The following is a 21,354-nucleotide window of genomic DNA, read 5'->3' as shown; positions in this document are numbered from 1 at the left end:
TGCGCTGGGTAGCGCATGAAAGAGTGTTCCATATCTCATGTAGGCGAAGTAGTATATATATTTCAAATAGCTACCTCGCGGCGGCCCTATGCAGTTAAATACCCCAGAAAATATGTTTAATTTAGAAATTATTTTTTCATGACTTGTGCAGTGTGCATGTTTTTTTTTTAAATGTACTACACTCAATCTATTTAAATTGGAAATAGGTAATGTTTTGTTTAGGACAGTAGTAACAACATTTCAGTTGAAAGGGAGTAGCTAGTAGGGCCCCTACCACTGCATGTCAAATATAATGGTTTTTAGCATAGGTCTACTTCAATTAACTGCTACTTTGAACGTGACATTTGGTGTGAATAAAAACAAAGAATGAGGAAAATAAAATGTTTTGCATGAACCACAAGGGGAGGCTGTTACACTGCACTGTCTGGCAATGCTAGCTAGTACACACACACACACACACACACACACACACACACACACACATAGTTGTTAATTTATTACAATTTATGCAATATACAGTTCAATTAAAATTATTATTCAAACAGTTTTTTACATTTAAATTACCTTCCGGTTACTGGCCCAACTTTAACAACACGTTTTTAATTTTAACCCATCCTAACTGTGCTCAAAATACTTATTGAGGAATGCAGAAACGACAAGAGGCCTACGCAGAAATGCAACATAATCTCTAAAAAAAATGTTTTGTTAACGGCAGTGTGTGTTCTTAGAGGCACAGATGGTTTGGTCAGCAGAGTTACACCAGTTGTTTTACTGGGTCCTTTAATCTTCTCTGTCGGTGGGTTCTTTGACAGTGGGAGTGGGCTTCAGTCCTACAGCCTGGAAGGAGGAATAAACAAACACCTTTTGGAGAGAGAGAGAAGAAAGAGAGACAGAGAGACAGAGAGAGAGAGAGAGAGAGAGAGAGAGAGAGAGAGTCAGAGAGAGAGAGAGAGACAGAGAGAGAGAGAGAGAGAGAGAGAGAGAGACTGTATATATACATAATATGACATTTGAAATGTTTTTATTCTTTTGGAACTTCTGATTGTAATGTTTATTGTTAATATGTATTGTTTATTTCACTTTTGTTTACTATCTACTTCACTTGCTTTGGCAATGTTAACATACGTTTCCCATGCCAATATTTTTTTTTAAACATTGAAGTAATTTAGCAGACGCTCTTATCCAGAGCGACTTACAAATTGGTGCATTCAATTTAGGATAGCCAGTGGGACAACCACTCCTTTTTATTATTATTATTCTTTTTTTAATGGGGGGGTGGGGGAGGGGGGGTAGAAGGATTACTGTTATATTATTCCAGGTATTCCTTAAAGAGGTAGGGTTTCAAGTGTCTCCGGAAGGTGGTCAGTGACTCCGCTGTCCTGGCGTCGTGGGGAAGCTTTTTCCACCATTGGGGTGCCAGAGCAGCGAATAGCTTTGACTGGGCTGAGCGGGAACTGTGCTTCCGTAGAGGTAGGGGGGCTAGCAGGCCAGAGGTGGATGAACGTAGTGCCCTCGTTTGGGTGTAGGGTCTGATCAGAGCCTTAAGGTAAGGAGGTGCCGTTCCCCTCACAGCTCCGTAGGCAAGCACCATGGTTTTGTAGTAGATGTGAGCTTCAACTGGAAGCCAGTGGAGTGTGCGGAGGAGCGGGTGACATGAGAGAACTTGGGAAGGTTGAACACCAGACGGGCTGCAGCGTTCTGGATAAGTTGTAGGGGTTTAATGGCACAGGCAGGGAGCCCAGCCAACAGCGAGTGGCAGTAATCCAGACGGGAGATGACAAGTGCCTGGATTAGGACCTGTGTCGCTTTCTGTGTAAGGTAGGGTCGTACTCTGCGAATGTTGTAGAGCATGAACCTGCAGGATCGGGTCACCGCTTTGATGTTAGCGGAGAACGACAGGGTGTTGTCCAGGGTCACGCCAAGGTTCTTTGCACTCTGGGAGGAGGACACAATGGAGTTGTCAACCGTGATGGCGAGATCATGGAGCAGGCAGTCCTTCCCCCGGGGGGAGAGCAGCTCCGTCTTGCTGAGGTTCAGCTTGAGGTGGTGATCCGACATCCACACTGATATGTCTGCCAGACATGCAGAGATGCGATTTGCCACCTGGTTATCAGAAGGAGGAAAGGAGAAAATTAATTGTGTGTCGTCTGCGTAGCAATGATAGGAGAGACCATGTGAGGATATGACAGAGCCAAGTGACTTGGTGTATAGAGAGAATAGGAGAGGGCCTAGAACTGAGCCCTGGGGGACACCAGTGGTGAGAGCACGTGGTGCGAAGACAGATTCTCGCCACGCCACCTGGTAGGATCGACCTGGCAGGTAGGACACAATCCAAGAGTGAGCAGCGCCGGAGATGCCCAACTCGGAGAGGGTGGAGAGGAGGATCTGATGGTTCACAGTATCAAAGGCAGCAGATAGGTCTAGAAGGATAAGAGCAGAGGAGAGAGAGTTAGCTTTAGCAGTGCGGAGAGCCTCCGTGACACAGAGAAGAGCAGTCTCAGTTGAATGACCAGTCTTGAAACCTGACTGGATTGGATCAAGAAGGTAATTCTGAGAGAGATAGCAGGAGAGTTGGCTAGAGACGGCACGCTCAAGAGTTTTGGAGAGAAAAGAAAGAAGGGAACTGGTCTGTAGTTGTTGACATCGGAGGGATCGAGTGTAGGTTTTTTGAGGAGGGGTGCAACTCTCGCTCTCTTGAAGACGGAAGGGACATAGCCAGCGGTCAAGGATGAGTTGATGAGCGAGGTGAGGTAAGGGAGAAGGTCTCCGGAAATGGTCTGGAGAAGAGAGGAGGAGATAGGGTCAAGCGGGCAGGTTGTTGGGCGGCCGGCCGTCACAAGTCGCAAGATTTCATCTGGAGAGAGAGGGGAGAAAGAAGTCAAAGCATAGGGTAGGGCAGTGTGAGCAGGACCAGCGGTGTCATTTGACTTAATAAATGAGGATCGGATGACGTCAACCTTCTTTTCAAAATGGTTGACGAAGTCATCCACAGAGAGGGAGGAGGGAGGGGGAGGAGGAGGAGGATTCAGCAGGGACGAGAAGGTGGCAAAGAGCTTCCTAGGGTTAGAGGCAGAGGCTTGACATTTAGAGTGGTAGAAAGTGGCTTTAGCAGCAGAATCAGAGGAAGAAAATGTAGAGAGGATGGAGTGAAAAGATGACAGGTCCGCAGGGAGTCTAGTTTTCCTCCATTTCCGCTCGGCTGCCCGGAGCCCTGTTCTGTGAGCTCGTAATGAGTCGTCAAGCCGCGGAGCAGGAGGGGAGGACCGAGCCGGCCGGGAGGATAGGGGACTAGAATCAGGAGATCGGAGGGAGAATGATTTAGCAGAGGGAAGAGATGATAGGATGGAAGAGGAGAGAGTAGCAGGAGAGAGAGAGCGAAGGTTGCGACGGCACATTGCCATCTGAGTAGGGGCAGAGTGAGTAGTGTTGGAGGAGAGCGAGAGAGAAAAGGATACAAAGTAGTGGTCGGAGACTTGGAGGGGAGTTGCAGTGAGATTAGTAGAAGAACAGCATCTAGTAAAGATGAGATCAAGCGTATTGCCTGCCTTGTGAGTAGGGGGGGACGGTGAGAGGGTGAGGTCAAAAGAGGAAAGGAGTGGAAAGATGGAGGCAGAGAGAAATGAGTCAAAGGCAGACATAGGGACGTTAAAGTCACCCAGAACTGTTAGGGGTGAGCCATTCTCAGGAAAGGAACTTATCAAGGCGTCAAGCTCATTGATGAACTCTTTAAGGGATCCTGGAGGGCGATAAATGATAAGGATGTTAAGCTTGAATGGGCGAGTGACTGTGACAGCATGGAATTCAAATGAGGAGATAGACAGATGGGTCAGGGGGAAAAGAGAGAATGTCCACTTGGGAGAGATGAGGATTCCGTTGCCACCGCCACACTGACCAGATGCTCTCGGGGTATGCGAGAACACATGATCAGACGAGGAAAGAGCAGTAGGAGTAGCAGTGTTTTCTGTGGTAATCCATGTTTCCGTCAGTGCCAAGAAGTCGAGGGACTGGAGGGTAGCATAGGCTGAGATTAACTCTGTCTTGTTGGCCGCAGAACGGCAGTTACAGAGGCTGCCGGAGACCTGGAACTCCACGTGGGTCGTGCGCGCAGGGACCACCAGATTAGAGTGGCAGCAGCCACGCGGTGTGAAGCGTTTGTATGGCCTGTGCAGAGAGGAGAGAACAGGGATAGACAGACACATAGTTGACAGGCTACAGAAAAGGCTACAATAATGCAAAAGAGATCGGAATAAAATTAACTAAACATCTGGGGAAGCGAGAGAGCGGGGCCTCCCTCACTTTCCTTTCACTGAAACACTCAAATATAACTCTGCCAACTTCCACTTTAGAAATGATAAAGCCCTTAAATTGAATTGAAATTGAATTGAATTGAGAGAGAAAGAGAGAGAAAGGAGACAGACTGCTAGTGATGGGGGAGGGGAGAGAGGAGAAGGAGAGTCACGAGACAGGAAATGTAAGTGTGAGATGTATCCTTATTTTCAGACTGTTAATTGCAGAACATTGGGAACAGACGGACTAACATTCATATTAAATTGCCTTTCTAGGGGGGAAATGTTACATTGTTACTGAGGGTGTATCGTTATAGAAATACTCATCTGTATTTTAGCATACTGCAGATATATTTTAGTGTTATTTCTGAGTCTACTGGGAAAATGCATCCCAGAAAAGGAAACTGGAGTTGAACTGCTGTACAGTTTTGATATGGATAGTCAGTACATTTGTATTGCCTCTACATTTAGTGATACAATATGCATGAGGCTGGTGGAGCTCTCACTGTCTTCTTCTTCAAAACCTCAGAGAGAAATGCTTGCCTTAGGGCTTTCATTTGATCAGATATCCTAGGGGTTGTTTCAAAGGCTTTCCAAAATGAATAAGACTCATTACCATTGGGAATGTGTCAGTGTTGAAAACTCACAGATGTTGTGGATGAAACCTTGACCTGCTTATCCCTAATCATCAGTACCTAGAGACGAACAAAAGCTTGCTCTGTTTTATGTTAAACTATTCTGGAGGTTTGCTGCAGCTAACAATGTCTTTATTAACCTAGTGTTACCTTTCATACTTATTTTTTATACTTAGTAAGTGTAGCAAGCAACTATACTTAGAGATATTGTAAAGCAAAAATGAAATCTAAAAGCACGCAATGAAAAAGTTGAGTTGTGTTTAGTTTGTCTTTGCTTGCTACATCACGGCACAGACATGGCCAACATAAACAGAACATCCACCACAGCTAATGAAGTCACAAATAGTTGTCATTGTTGCGGAAGTAACATGAGGAGTGTGATTTGAGAAGGACAATGGAAATGCAATATGTCATTATACAATTTTCAGGACACAAATGGTTTGAATTACCTCTGCTCCTGTCATAGTGTCTAGAAATCACATACAGAATGTGTCAGTCAAGATTAGTTGTGGATGGTGTCTATTGTTTGTTTCCATGCTCATTGTTTTGTTGAAGACTGAATTGTAGGTTGAGATTAAAAGTGACTGCAGCTGCTGGCTGCTACTTTGTCCCCTGCTGATCATCGGTGGAATTTCATTGTGCGTGGTTTATCTCAGGGTTCCATGTTCTGTGGTCTGAGGACGGTGATAGGTGCAGGGCTGCCCAGTTAGTGAAATGAAGTGAAAACAAGATCAACAGTAGGATATTATTTGTTGGTTCACAGGAATTGTGAAATCCATATACAGTGGTGAAGCGTGGAAAGTTATGGAATTTATGGATTACAATAATCCTCAACCACAACCAAAAGCATTTCTATGAGGCCCAAATGATGATTCTTGAGCTAAACAATACTATGGTGAACACAATTAGAATTGGTAACAAATCTGTAGCTCACTAACCAAATTCGGTATAAGAAAGTCACTTGTATAACGAGGATGGATTTTATTGTATACAGTCTGTGCAAGGTAGTGACTACCCACAGACATCAATTCATTTGAGTCATTTAGGAGACGACTTTCAGTAGTGAGCGCATACATTTTTGTAATGGTCCCCCATGGGAATCAAACCCTCAACCATGTCTTTGTAAGCGCCATGCTCTACCAACTGAGCCACACGGGACCCTCAGTCAACATCTATTCCACATTGGTTAAACATAATTTCATTGAAATGACACGGAAACAACTTTGATTCAATCAGTGTGTGCCCAGTGGGTAGAATCAACAAACAGCAACACACAAGTTAGGCTATTCTTACTTTTCTCCTCTGCCAGGGCCTTATTATAAATGCCAAGCACATACACACACCAACGTACTATGTATCTGTCTGCCTATAACAGGGTTGGGCAGTCCTGGCCTATAACATCCAGAATATATTACACTCTCCAGTAGCCAGAGCTCAAGGTTCTGTCCAGAGTTCAGTTGGTAAAGAAAATGAGGCTTTGGCCTTGGACATCCTGATACGAACAGGAGGACATCCATCCTTCTAGCAGTCATTACCAGCCATATCAATTGTCCATTACACTTCTGTTAATAGGATTTTGTTCAGTGACTTTACCTGGGCTGTACTGACCAGTGCCCGTTATGGATGCAGAACGAAGACCGCAGAACATCTAGGCTTTATAGTAAAGAACAGGTATCGGAGGCATGGAGAACATTTGAAAGGTGAACATTTGAAATGACACGGAAACAATGGTGCCTCCTCTTGTGTTTGAATCTCTATGACAAGAAATTATATCCCTGAAGCTAAAATAGTATGGACTTTGTAATGTCATACAGCATTGATTTTGTGCTCAGAACAGCTCCGTAAATCCGTAAACAGAATCGAAAATCAATTCAGCTCTAAACCCTGAGAGCTATTTCTTAGCCTGAAATTACATCATTATGAGGCATTTTTATTCATGTGGTGAAACACCAAGAAACTCACTTTCTCCCTCCGAGAATAAGACAACTATTTAATGTAGCTATCTTTTTAATAATGCATTGCTCCTTGTTATAGACACACTGGCCGAACTGCTCTTTGATAAGCAGGGCTTTTTTTTCGGTTCATGAGGGGAAATATGGGAGTGAGTGTGTCCATGAAAACACAGTCGGCTTCAAATGAGAAATCCACCACTATGAAATATTACCTGATACACGCACAGAGTACAATAAGAAACACTTGTGTGGCCAGAAGTCTTAGCACTATTTTGTCCAAACTGAGGTCTTTGAGTGTTTGTCTCTGTAGTAATACAATGTAGATGTCTTCATTTGTGTATGTGGTGGGGTAATGTTTGCTTTGCATTGTTGCAGTAGTGGATCCGTTTGAGGAGTTTCTCTGATGTAGTGATGACATCATAGTCAGAGAATGTGCAGAGAATGCTGGGAGGTGGCAATACAAACACAATGAAACACAATATAGAGAGGACATTATGTTCCTAACACACCCATGCTATTTTGTAAAATGTGCATCTACTATAATAGTCACTCCCACCAGATGACAGATTTGTAGACTGTACTTTGGCTCTAGATTTTTTATTCTTCTCTAATCCATCTGTTCAGGTATAAATACAAAAAATGTCAGGCAAAACTTTCTATCAAATTTCCTCTCTGTGAATATTTCCTCTCTGTAGGTCTGTGTTCCACTGGGGGAGCGTCAGAGTGAATCTGTAGGATAATAAGAAAAAATAAATCCTTGTGATCATGACAACTTACAACTCATCTTCGATGAAGAGCGAGGTAGCTAAGATCTTTCTCCCCAAGCCAGGACTTGACTGCTCCAACATCTCACCCCTCCCGAACATGAATCCTGGCTCTCCTTGATACCACTGGCCAGCTGTTACATGTCTTTGAGTGTTGTAGCTCCTCTTCTTTCTGTTACAGTTGCTGGCCAATGTGCCCGAAGGAGTGAAAAGAAAACCACTGAAATCAAGAGAAAATCTGAAAGTAAAATGTATTTTAGTATGGCGCAATCAAGGCAAATGCAAGTGGCAGGCGACAGCATGGATGTTTGTTGGGGTAGTGTGAATGGAAAATCGGTCATTGTGGGAAGGGTTTGCTGAATTTGACCCTGGCTGCTACAAGACAAGCAAGTGTGAAATTCATATGAAAGGTAAGCAGCTGATAACGCTATACAACAAAGGCAATATCATCTCTCCCTCTTTTCCCTAGTGTTCTTTTCACTACTCTCATCTGCTTATACCTCTCAGTGGCATTTGTGTGTTTTTTGGCATTTCGCAATCTTCACTATCCATTAAACACATGCTAGCTTTGATCTAAAAATAACCAAACTTGAGGTTTTATATGAAAGCGCAGCTATTTCCAGCACTCTCCATGGTTAGAGAGTTTCTTTTTTTAACCAGACTGGATAAAACCAGACTGGATTGCAGAAGAGGACTCAGTTCAGCTTTCTTTGTTCAAAGCCACTTTCATTTTTGTAATTGTCACCCCTAAGTCTCGCCACAAACTGTGATCATATCCGCTAATAGTAAGTGGGCTATTTCTAATGTTTACCCAGCAATTAGGAGCAAATCACTCATGCCAGCGGGGTCTGTTGCTATAGTTACAATAGGATTCTGCGGACTATCATCTGGTCCTCGCATCCTCCAATGGGGTTGCAGTGAAGAAGCTGCAACATAAAGTAAAGATGCACATCTTTCAGCAACCCACTAGTAAGAAACAGAAACAGGTTCATGAGTATAAAAAAGTAGTCTAGACTGGCAAGCAGGCGACTGCGCCCAGTCATGGCGGACCAGAGAAATCAGAACCGACGACACACTCAGCAGGAGAGGCAGGTGAGAGCATCGACCATTTTGAGACTTAACTGGTTATTGTTTGAAGAAAGTACTTTACGGAACAAAAAAACTGTGACAGTAAACAAGATTAGCCTTAAAATCGAGTCTCTGACTATAAAAGAGGGAAAAGAGTCCTATGAGTGGGGTGTCAGAATGGATGAAGAGCATTGTCGGGATGAAAGAAAAACAAAAATGTAGTCAAAGGCCTCTCAGAATTGTTTTTGTTTCAAATGGCGTGATCATAGAAGTCCAGCTGAGCACTTGTTTACTTACGATAGGTTTTGTGCTCTCGATTCGTACATCGAAAGAACGGAAGAACAACAAAGTCGGATCGGTTGGATCAAGCGTTTGTGTCTCTAATACCTTTGTTATCCGTAACATTTGTGACTGAGACTGTACGGGTGACAACAAATTGGCCTAGATCAATCAAAGTCCTCTAAATCTCATTACTCGGAACATCGGACAGAAAGATGTATTCAATAGGCTCTATTGAAGAGCTTTGAATTCGGCCTTCCACACATCAAAGGCCTCAGAGCTGAGATACATTTTTGTTTGGAATCACTATGTTTTGGAGAAAAACTAGAAACGTCGTCAGTGAATGTGCAGCGAGGTAAAGGACAGCGGCCAATGCTGCTTGTTTTGAGATGCCCCCCTACCGGGCGGCACATGAGCCTGTCGATATGGCGGTTTGATGTCAGTCAGAAAAGAAGAACCCCCACAACAATCACAGAGGGGGCCGGGACGGAGAGACAAGAACAGAGTAAGAGAGGGGAGAAAGGAAAGAACCATCGACAGATGAACTCAGTTGTGATTAAAGATGGCGGCTGTGCATACCGCAGACTGCGTAGAGCGGGACGTGATCCATAGCAAGACAATCGGAGCAGTCTGCATTTCAGCACGACAAAAACAAGCATCGCGTAACAAGGTAAATTCAAATGGAGGTGGTAGTTTTGCTGTCTGCACAGCTTTGAACCTTTGACAGCGATGGCTGCTTTTGCTTTGTTTACCGCTCCATTTCTTCTTTTCGAACAGTTTACGTTTTTTCTTTCCCAGACGATCTTGCTACTGTTACGGGCCTCCTTGTTTGCCAAGGCAGAGCACATCAATTGTTTTGACTGCTTGAAGTGCATTCCAAACCCAAACTACTGGGCATAATGACAAGCTTTCATGCCTAATTTCATGTGCATTAGTCCAACCCAACAGATCTTGTATGATCAGAGGACTATCGCCATTGGGTGCATGGCCACCGCTGCATGTGACTTTAGGGTTCCATTCCATAACAAACAAAAAGCAGCCTGAATATGTAGTTATATGCATGTTTCGAAGAGTAGAAACTATAAGTAGTAATATAAACTCAAGACGGCAAATCGTTTAATCCTCTGTGCCTAATCCACTCTTGGGTTTGTTAGTCACGATATATTCAGCAATGACAAAGAACATCAGCAGGACTCCAGAATACATTTTCTGACAGTCTTTCGGTATTGCTCTTTCAAGACTTCCAAGCGCTAAAAAAGCAGCATATCAATACACCAAAGATACACTCTTTCTTTTAAGTCCCTTCTATTCAAGTAACTTAATTATTCTTAACCAAAGCTTGACCAAAGCTTGCACTGTGGTTCAAAGTATCCGCAGCAGAAAAACCCCTCAGCCGCTGAAAACATTTGTCCGTGTTTTATTTCATTGTTGTCTTTGTATCTGTGTCTTGTTTCATACTTTTTTGATGAGAACTTTGAGACAAATACATATTTTTCCTTGCTTTTGTGCTTATGCATACTTCATTTTGTGAGTGACTTGAAAACGACTGGTTTTGAAACATGATACCGCCTTGTGTGTACAAAGAAATAGAACATTAATTTGAATGTATAGATGGGCTATTGTCAAGTGAAGAGGCCTCACCAGAGATAAGCCTTTTTCAAGCAAGGCTTACAAGGGAGTGAAAATACACATTGGCAGCCGGAACAAAAGGCAATATAAAAGAAGAACTGTGGATGTATTAAGTTGTTAAGATTATTCTATGAAGCTTGCATCATTCAATTAGATGATTGCTGATTTTATTTTTTATTTTTTAGATAGCAATCATTTTTTATCCTGTCATGAAAGAGAAGAAACACACAAATCATTCTTATGAATGTGCTTTTTAATTCTTTGTCATTAGTTGTCATTGTCTGTATTTTAACCTCAAAACCCCAACATTTATCATGGCTTATCCTGATTCAGTCCAATGACAATGTAAACAAATTAATAACATGAAATTAAGGATTTATTCATGTTTATCAAGAAAAATGAAGGTGTACGCATTGTATGTATGCTTTGTCCATCCATCTCTGCATCCATCTATGCATCTTAAAACTGTTCCTAGTGCAGTTAGAATGATGGCAATTACTATATTTACAGTAGTATTGAGTCGATGCCTATTTCGAAAGATGTCTCTATAGCCAAAAGTGGTTCTCCAGAGCAGTGTGAAAGGAAGTCAAAGGAACACCTGCAGGTCGCATTCTGTTCCCTCTCAATCTCAATCAGCCATTATGGCTGTCATTGCCTGTTTATTGAAAGCTTTAGTTGCATATTATTCAGTCACAGCCACTGAAATAGTTGGAACAGAACTTGAGCATTTTGAATGGGTACAGGAATTAGTGACATACAGCTGAGAGATCGGAATGTCTTTTGTCTTTGTTCCTGCTGATCAGGATTTAGGAGTGATTGTCCAGCATGTCCTCAAAGGAACTTAGAAACTCCTAAATAAAAAGCAAGGAATCAAGCAGGTAGGCATAAGCGTAAAGTACATGTACAAGTATCCTAAACTGTGTCGTAAATGCCATACACAAAATAGGATTTTATTTTTTTATTTTTTTTGTCATTTAGCAGACGCTCTTATCCAGAGCGACTTACAGTTAGTGCATACATTACCGTATTTATTTTTTCATACCCCCCGTGGTCTATGTGTCTGGACTTTTGGCAAAGTGGTATAGCATGTTGGGTTGGCAAGCATCATGTAAGTAAAGATCCTATTCTCAATACTATCCACATTTCTACAGCAATGAAAAATGTGTCACATACTGAAGTCATTTAGAGAAATAACTCCGCAGTCAGTAAATTATCCCAAAAAGGAGTGAAATTGCAAAAGAAAGGCATGCCCGTTGTTGCTTCATTACATTTCATAAGCTGTTATTGAAATGTATCTGGGATGTAACCTTTAACATAGTCACTGTGAAACATGCACATTGGTCGTTTTTTCCCCCCCTCAGCAATGAGACTTTGCTGTCTTTAAGCAAACACAGCTCTCAGATGTGCAAATGAGATAAAATGGGCAGGCCCGGGGGAGAGCCCTGAGATTTATTTTGGATTTACAGGAACTGTGTCTGGAAAATGAAAAGCTAAGCAATCTTAAGGAGAGGAGGTGAGGAGGAGGAGATGAAATTGAAATACCACTTGCTATGCAGAAAGCTCATTTCATTTCATCACGGTCTAAGACAGTGCATGAATTCCCTGCGTGGCCCAGCCCAGGCTCCATTCTTGTGTGATATAGCCCACTGGAGGGATGCCTGTAGAAGCATTTTCATCTGCTGTAGGAGAGCAGATGGCTGGGTCACAGACAATGGAGAACATGAAAGGCGCCTAGAGGCCTGGTTTAGGTTACCTTATCATCTTCGGCAGCTGTGAATTGCAGCACAGGAAATCAAGTGCACCATAGACCATAGGTGGCACATGTTTAAGCTGCTGTTAATTCAGATATGAACATTTTTACTTCTGGTCGATGAGACACAAATAAAGATGGAGTATTCCGTTCCGTGTGTCTGTTCGTTCTATTCACTTGTAACACAATTGTTCTCAGTTCAGTGAATATCTGACTATGGGCTCAATTCAATCAAGCTCGCATTGCAGTAGCATAAACATGCTTTTCCACACTAGATAGTCCCCCCCTCACACACACACACAGGTAAATGCTTACAATTTTCAAAACAAGACTTGTAGTCTTTAGTGGAGAAAAAACTATACAATTCTATGGCAGGTCTGATTGAATCCCAAGTTTTACTTGGATTTGACCACTAATGCTAAAAGGCCTCATGTTAAATTATAACTCAATTCATAACACGTACTATCTATGTTGACAGTAAAGCAGTAGGATGATTAATTGTCCATAAATATTATCTTGCAATAAAGCAGTATTGTATTTTGCATGCACAGCACAGCAACTTTGTAAACCTTGCACTTTGCACACCACATGCATACAATATGTTGACAGTGCACCAACAGATAATACATATTACTTGGACCGGTACAATGAATTGAAGGATTCATCCATGGGTATAATATAAACATTGCATTATTATACCCAAGGGTTTGTCTCCTGATAATTCAGAGAGGAAGACGAATTAAAGCATAGCTGAAACCAATATATATTCCTCTGTATTGCATCACTTTGTATTGTTTCATGTGTACAGAAAAATCAGCAACATTTGAGACAAATTAACACAGGGACTCAAAGGAAAATCGTTCTTATGTACAGTATATGTCCTTGTTTTAGGAGCGACCTACCACCATGATGTAATCATATCAGGTTAATGTGTAACGTAGAGGGTATGATAGGGTTGGGATTACCACCCTGAACATTGTATCTGATGTCCTGACCTCCTTACTCATGCTATGCTCTAGCTCTGCAACATGCAATTCTATGATATTTTACCATTTCACTGTTGTTGATCTCAAAGTGATTATATTACAAGCACCAAAAGGCTAAATTTGTCCAATTATACTTATGAGAATAATGTGTAATATTTCTATGTGAAGTTATGTGAATAGTTATAAAGGAAGCGACCTCATTAGTTACAAGTGGAGACAGTTGGATGGCATGGTGCAAATAAGAAAGACAGAGCAGGTGCTTGGTTAATGAGTGTGTTTTATTTGGTTAGATAATAATAATCAGCAGTGAATGACATCATTGTACACTATGGGATCTATTTTAACAAACTAACCGCTAACATAAATCTAAGTGCACTCGAGTTGTGGATGTGTCAGAAATATTTTTCCTATTTTGACAGCGGGAACTATGGGCGCAACACCTGGCGGTAACGTAAAGAGGCAGGCTTTCAATTAATTAACATGTTGTAGGTGTGACGAGGGCTTGACCACTCACTGGCCAATGAAAAACTCACAGAAGCTTTTTGTGGTTGCTTCAAGTTGTGTATTTACGGTGTTTGGTGTTCTGTTGTCATAAACTCTGGCGGGAGAAAATGGATGTTCGTCCTATCCGTGAAAGATAGGGCTACTAGTTTATTAAATAGCATACAGTATAAATAACATACAGTAGTAACCCTATAATAGTCCTAGTTATAACAAATGTTTATGTATCCAAATTCTCATATGCCTTTTAAAAAAAAAGGTAATGTGCTTCAACATGGGAATATTACATTCAAATTTCGGTAGCCTCTAGCCTAAATTGCATTGCAGATCCGAACAATAGACATCGCCTACCAAACAATATAATAAGATTAGCCTACCTTCACCGTGATATGGCCTGTATGGTGACTTTGCCATGTGAAGAATTTTACAGGTAAACAAACAAATATATGTCTCCATATAGGCAGAGGGACAGGTTGCCTCCCACAATGTATCCACCTAGGGTCGGGTTTACCAGACTAGGCAAATATTAATACAATAGCGGATTCAGCACAATAATCAGAATTCCTGCGATTTGACATCAGCAGAGGGCAGTGGAAGATTCATTTTTCAACTAAATGATCAACGAGAAACAAGCAAACTTTTTAACAACTTGATGTTTCTAAATAGGCTTCCTACACATAACAACTTGATGTTTCTAAATAGGCTTACTGACATCTTTCATTCAATGGGCAACACACGTGTCTAAAAATTTTTACAGGAGCTGGACATAAATATTATTTAAAAAACTGCTCCCAAAAGTGATATTTTAATATAACAAGAGGGGGTAGTAGGATTACTTTATCCTATCCCAGGTATTCCTTAAAGAGGTGGGGTTTCAAGTGTCTCCGGAAGGTGGTGAGTGACTCCGCTGTCCTGGCGTCGTGAGAGAGCTTGTTCCACCATTGGGGTGCCAGAGCAGCGAACAGTTTTGACTGGGCTGAGCGGGAACTGTGCTTCCGCAGAGGTAGGGGGGCCAGCAGGCCAGATGTGGATGAACGCAATGCCCTCATTTGGGTGTAGGGACTGATCAGAGCCTGAAGGTAAGGAGGTGCCGTTCCCCTCACAGCTCCGTAGGCAAGCACCATGGTCTTGTAGCAGATGCAAGCTTCAACTGGAAGCCAGTGGAGTGTGCGGAGGAGCGGGGTGACGTGAGAGAACTTGGGAAGGTTGAACACCAGACGGGCTGCGGCATTCTGGATGAGTTGTAGGGGTTTAATGGCACAGGCAGGGAGCCCAGCCAACAGCGAGTTGCAGTAATCCAGACGGGAGATGACTAGATTAGGACCTGTGCCGCTTCCTGTGTAAGGCAGGGTCGTACTCTCCGAATGTTGTAGAGCATGAACCTACAGGATCGGGTCACCGCCTTGATGTTAGCAGAGAACGACAGGGTGTTGTCCAGGGTCACGCCAAGGCTCATCGCACTCTGGGAGGAGGACACAACGGAGTTGTCAACCGTGATGGCGAGATCATGGAACGGGCAGTCGTTCCCCGGGAGGAAGAGCAGCTCCGTCTTGCCGAGGTTCAGCTTGAGGTGGTGATCCGTCATCCACACTGATATGTCTGCCAGACATGCAGAGATGCGATTCGCCACCTGGTTATCAGAAGGGGGAAAGGAGAAGATTAGTTGTGTGTCGTCTGCGTAGCAATGATAGGAGAGGCCATGTGAGGATATGACAGAGCCAAGTGACTTGGTGTATAGTGAGAATAGGAGAGGGCCTAGAACTGAGCCCTGGGGGACACCAGTGGTGAGAGCACGTGGTGCGGAGACAGATTCTCGCCACGCCACTAGGTAGGAGCGACCGGTCAGGTAGGACGCAATCCAAGAGTGAGCCGCGCTGGAGATGCCCAACTGGGAGAGGGTGGAGAGGAGGATCTGATGGTTCACAGTATCAAAGGCAGCAGACAGGTCTAGAAGGACAAGAGCAGAGGAGAGAGAGTTAGCTTTAGCAGTGCGGAGAGCCTCCGTGACACAGAGAAGAGCAGTCTCAGTTGAATGACCAGTCTTGAAACCTGACTGGTTTGGATCAAGAAGGTCATTCTGAGAGAGATAGCAAGAGAGTTGGCTAAAGACGGCACGCTCAAGAGTTTTCGAGAGAAAAGAAAGAAGGGATACTGGTCTGTAGTTGTTGACATCAGAGGGATCGAGTGTTGGTTTTTTGAGAAGGGGTGCAACTCTCGCTCTCTTGAAGACGGAAGGGACATAGCCAGCGGTCAAGGATGAGTTGATGAGCGAGGTGAGGATTGGTGATATGCTATTCTATTGGGTGCCTCCGCTGGCAAAATCCATGCCATAGACAACTGCCCTACCGCTAAGACCAGCTTTTGGTCTGTCTTTAATATCCCCACAGCGCTGCCTGAAATTGGCACTTTAACGCACGTTTTTAAGGACACAGCTCAAATATTTCCACCCCTCCCACCTCAGCGCAAGTGAGCTGATATAAGACAGGTAAATTACCGACCCTGGCACAAGGGTTTGAAAAGAGCAGAGTGCCTGCTTTAAGAGGTTGAAATTGCAAAATATTGTGCATTTGAGAATTGCGCTGCGTTAATGGCAGCCGAAAATAGAGCCCTATACCTTTACGAGGTTGTCATCGTGACATGTGCTGTGTCATGTACCATTCTGTTCCTTAGCTGGGTCTATGGTCAGGGATGCCCTTGAATGCTAGTTAATATCACTTGAGATAGATAGACTGTGACATGGTGTTATGATTTTAAAGGTCAAGGAGAGACCGTTAAACTCCCTAAGTACATGGTAAGGGTGGTATGTAAAAATCGCTTGCCACCCTAAACTTGATTTGTGTACCTCATCTTTATTTTTGTTACTGCACTGTGCTTTCCCTTGCATATCTACTGTATATTCCAACCAAACCTTGTAAGGCAGACGGCAAGATTTGCCATACCTGCAAAGCATATGTGATTTCATATAACACCATGGTTTGTTGGACCTTCACTGTACCTTTGCTGCTGAGGCATTGGCATTGGTCAGAAAAGTTAGACTGATGCCGGCTACACTTGTGATTAGATACTTAGTGGAGTTTTCCTTATTCAAACTTGTTCTGAGGGCAGCTCTGCCTTGAGGGCAGGAGAGAAGACAGCCCTTACTGTCAATAACCCACCCACCCCTCACTAGCTTGTCAGCTGCCTTGTCGAGGGGGCAGGTACTAGCTCAACCTGCACCTGTCATGCCATTTGTCAATCAGTCCCAAGGCCAATCAGCAGGTAGTCGATTGGCATCTACAGCTGCCAGTCACAATCTCCACACATCATAGTAGAGGAAAACTGCCAAACACAGCTGCCAAATTATTCGAATAGTTTGCTCTATGGGGGGAACATGACATCCATACGTTATATGTGCAGACATCGATATAATGTAAAAGCAACGTGGCCACAAGCCAAATAAAATTAATGTAAGGGTTAACGATTATTTGAGGGCCGCTTCAATGGCTTTATGTAATACTTTATGCAAGACTGACCAGAATTGCAACGGTAGTTACTCAATCTGTGTAAATCGTATCCATTCCCTTGGCATTACGCCCAAACTTCTCCATTTTTTATTTTGCTGGTCAGCTGGTGTTGAGCTGAATTGGTATTCCCTGGACTCCCGGAGGCCTGGTGTTGGTTCGCCGTGGGGCGCCCAGCTATCAGGGAGAGGGCTGTGTGTGCAGCTGGCTGATGGCATCTGATGGGAGCTCTGCTCTGCCATTTCCTCTCAATTGGGGACCACTGCTACAGACCTTGTATATTATTCACCAGGTTATGGTAATGTTGAAATAGCCCCTTATCTGGATGACAGTGCTACATAGCTGAGGAATATTGAAATAAACACAGTCTTGAGTTAAAAAGGGGTAGGGGGCCTCTGCACAGCAGTATGTCTCCTTCAAGGTGCTGGTTCTGGCAGGTTGTGGATATTATTTTGAGATGCTTGTTTATTCTCTAAATAATGGCATAAAATCATTTTATGTATTTCTTCAATTTCTATTTGAGTGAGGTGTCAAAACTTTGAAAAATAAAAGTACAAGTAAATTTGCATTAGCATTTCACATCCTCAGAGCTTTGTTGTCAAATTTCAAATATTTTATATTTGGTGATAATGCAACCAAATATTTTCTTGTTCCTCTGTTTCAGAACCGAATGGATAGAAAATACATCCTGGTATGGCGAGATTCTCCATGGGCAGGGACCTTCATTTTGCTAGTATTGAGAGAGATGTTGTCTTTACTGGCACCTGATGTATCCAATGAGATTGCAATGGGAGCCTCAGCAAATCGGTGTCAAATTGGAGGGGAGAAATCCATTAAACAATGGAGTAACATTTTACTAAAGGTAAGGCATGTTGTTTTACATAATTAAGCAATCATTTCTTATTTTATTTCAGAACTTGTGGCATTTTTCAATATTGAGCCTATTCATTTTTTTTATGTGTCTTCAGTCATATGGGCCTGCAGCCTAAGACTTGAGCTCTTATTTATAATGAGACACAGCTGTCAGGCAGATACAGTATGTCTGTGAGCAGTGCTGCATGTCCTCCTCTCATCATCATCATATAGAATAGCCCATGGTTAGGTTTGGTCTTTCAAATGGTTTTCTTCCCTCTATTACTAGCACACCACTCTGCTGCTGTTTCTGTATCTCTTCTGTACATATTTCTTGGAAATGTTATACACAACGCACACTGCTTGTTGTGCGGTCATACGTAGACACTCCAGATAATAAATGCTTATAACATTGTTGAATACTCGTTTCTGATTGGCTTGAAGGGCATTCTAGAGTGTGCATGATTTCCCTATAATGCACGGTAGAATTCAATGGCTATAGTTCATTCTTACATGTTCTATGTTTGAGCTGCTTTTGAAAACAAAAGTCGGATTGAAAACATTATTGGCATTGTTGAATTCGATTTTCATAATGGCAAGCTAGGACTGATGGTTTGGTTAGCTAAACTAGGAAGACTGTTTGTTTGGTTACCATCTAGTAAACTTGCTAGCTACTTCAGTGGATGTTAAACACATTTCTAGCAGCAAATTAACACATTTCTAGCGGCAAATGTGTTAAATTATAGCCATGGTATAAAAGGGATAATCAACTCGTGGCTCTATGCGTTATCTGGAACGACCTTCCACGTCGTTCATTAGTTTCCATAGAATGCATAGCCTCTTGTTGATTATCCCTTACATAATGAATACATGTACATGTGTCATAGAGGAGGTGTGATTGGTTCAGGGGCACTGCACTCCAAGTCACTCTATGTTGACAGATAATTCCTCTAGTCAGCCATTCTGTGTCATTTGAGACCTCTGGCATGCTGTGTGCCCTTGTGGCTACAACGGTTGAATAATAGTGCACTTGAATGCAACTGCATGCAGAGGGCTTCGTCAGGACATTTTCACAGAGGCAATTATCTATAGGGGGAGACAGAAAGTTCTGACTTGAAGAAATGTATGTCACTGTAGTTTACAACTTGTCCTCATTGTTTATGGCTGATTATAGCGTTATGGAAATTACATTTGCATGAAAGATCACAATTTTAATGTCTCACAGAATGGACAAACAAAATATAAATGAAATGTTTTGTGTGTGTCTATAGTACCCTTTGGGGTGAGTGTATATCCCCAAAAAGACGGAGATATTAAGCTAATTAATAAGAAGCGTTATCGGTGTTAAATGAAATGGCCACACTTTTCGGGGAGACTGAACACATCAGCAAAAGTCTGTGAGTTTGTCAGTCTTAGGTCAAAACATGGATTGCCATTTCGAAGGAAAGGCTTGGCTGAACACAAAAACTATCATTTTGAAAAGATTGTAATTTCCATTATTACTTTAAAGAGGAAAAACAACTGTTATGGATGTTACACCCTCCGTTATGGATGTTACAGAGTCTGAAATAGACATTCAAATCTTAAAGATTTCTTGATCAAAATCTATCATAACACATGTGTCATTTGGAATGTTCTTAAAATGTCAGCAGAAGGCATAGTACCTTATGATTGGATAACTCCTGGCAGCCTGAATATAACACAAGGCTAGGCACCACTTCTTTTTCTCTTTAAACATATACAGCTGTCCTCCAGTGTTAGTTATGAAGATGAGATGTTAATGAATGTTATTGAAAACCCCCCTGAAATATTGGAACAAAATATGCAAATGATACAATATACATGTGCCTATACTGCCGATCCACTTGTCTGTATATATATTTATTTATTTTTGGGGGGGTGCTTCCATTTGGAAAATACAATCCAGGACTATTCACAGATTGTTGATAAACAATCTTCTCATCTTTCTCTCTAAAAAACAGCACTGCGTTGTATGTGAAATCAGAATATATTTTCCAAGAGAATCTTATCTAGAACACATCATTTTCAAGAAATCAACAATTGCTTCAGGACAAGTCTGAAGAATACTTCTCAGAACAAGCACACAAAATGTGGTGAATTCACAAGCTTCTGAAGCTAAGATATGATACATAAATATCCATCACATCCACAATCGTTATGGATGTTAAGGATATCATTGCGCTGAAAAAGGATACTCATAATGAAATGTGAGAAACCAATTATAGACCATATAAAACCTTGTTGAAAGTTGGCTTTACAGATAAAGTTTCAAGATGATCCAATGTAAGGTGCATGTTTTACAAAAAACTTTCCTGGATGGATGTTACATTGCCTGTCCCAGTCACCCCACTATCTTTACAAGATAGTAGAACATGAAACAAAACTTTGGTCTGTATTGCTATTGCTTCATTAATATCTCATATTCATAACTAACACTGGAGGACAGCTGTGAGTGGAAAAACCAGCTCTGCGAGCCCTTTCTGAAAAGCCTTTTTTGAGACTTGGTAGCCTACTCTGTAATGGTCCAAATTCATGCAATTTCCTACTTAAACTGGTCAAATAAAGCTTGAACTCCAACATATAGAATAATTATCAACGTGGTTTAATTTACAAATGACTAACTTTATTTGTACATGCTCAGGTTGACCTTCCCACGAATTCACCCTTATCTTATTTGTATTGCACAGTTGTGTATATTGAAGCACACCATGGTGGCATAGAATCTGCACTTCAAAGACAAGACTCAAAATAATATAACAAGAATTGACACTTCATACGACCTATTTCTCAGAGTCTTTCGTATTTGTCCATCTTACTTTTTCAAAACAATAAATATATATTTGACCTGATAAAAATAGTCAAATAAAAAAGGATGAGGTCACAGTGAATTCTCAGAAGAAGATGGCTCCAGGCCAATCACATAAAGTAGATCATTTACAGGACATGACACACACCTTACGGTTGTTGAATTGTTTTGCCATTGGAGGTGAAAGGGTTTTTGAACAAGAAAGGATAACTTGAGAAAGATATGATCTTCCACAATACCAGCAAATAGCCTGAGCAAGGTCAAAACACATTTATATTTTGTAAGTGCACACAAAAATTATTTGTTTTTAAGCAATTTGTTCACC

General features: G+C 42.1%; 1 protein-coding gene across 3 annotated transcripts in view; it reads left to right on the top strand.

Moving 5' to 3' along the window:
* The first annotated feature begins 7,724 nt into the window (after window positions 1–7,724).
* The window catches only part of LOC121550638 (axin-1), a 42,137-nt gene continuing 28,507 nt past the window's right edge, over window positions 7,725–21,354 (top strand). Inside the window, exons 1-2 of one of the 3 annotated variants that reach the window (XM_041862973.2) lie at window positions 7,725–8,047; window positions 18,015–18,212. The gene's annotated coding sequence lies outside the window, so the exon portion shown is untranslated. Of the gene's footprint in view, window positions 8,048–8,598; window positions 9,655–18,014; window positions 18,213–21,354 lie in introns of those variants that run through there. The other 2 variants (XM_041862971.2, XM_041862969.2) reach the window with 2 other exon arrangements.

The sequence above is a fragment of the Coregonus clupeaformis genome, chromosome 35 (genome assembly GCF_020615455.1).
Source record: "Coregonus clupeaformis isolate EN_2021a chromosome 35, ASM2061545v1, whole genome shotgun sequence".
NCBI lineage: Eukaryota > Metazoa > Chordata > Actinopteri > Salmoniformes > Salmonidae > Coregonus > Coregonus clupeaformis.
This window is presented reverse-complemented; position numbering and strand designations above follow the sequence as displayed.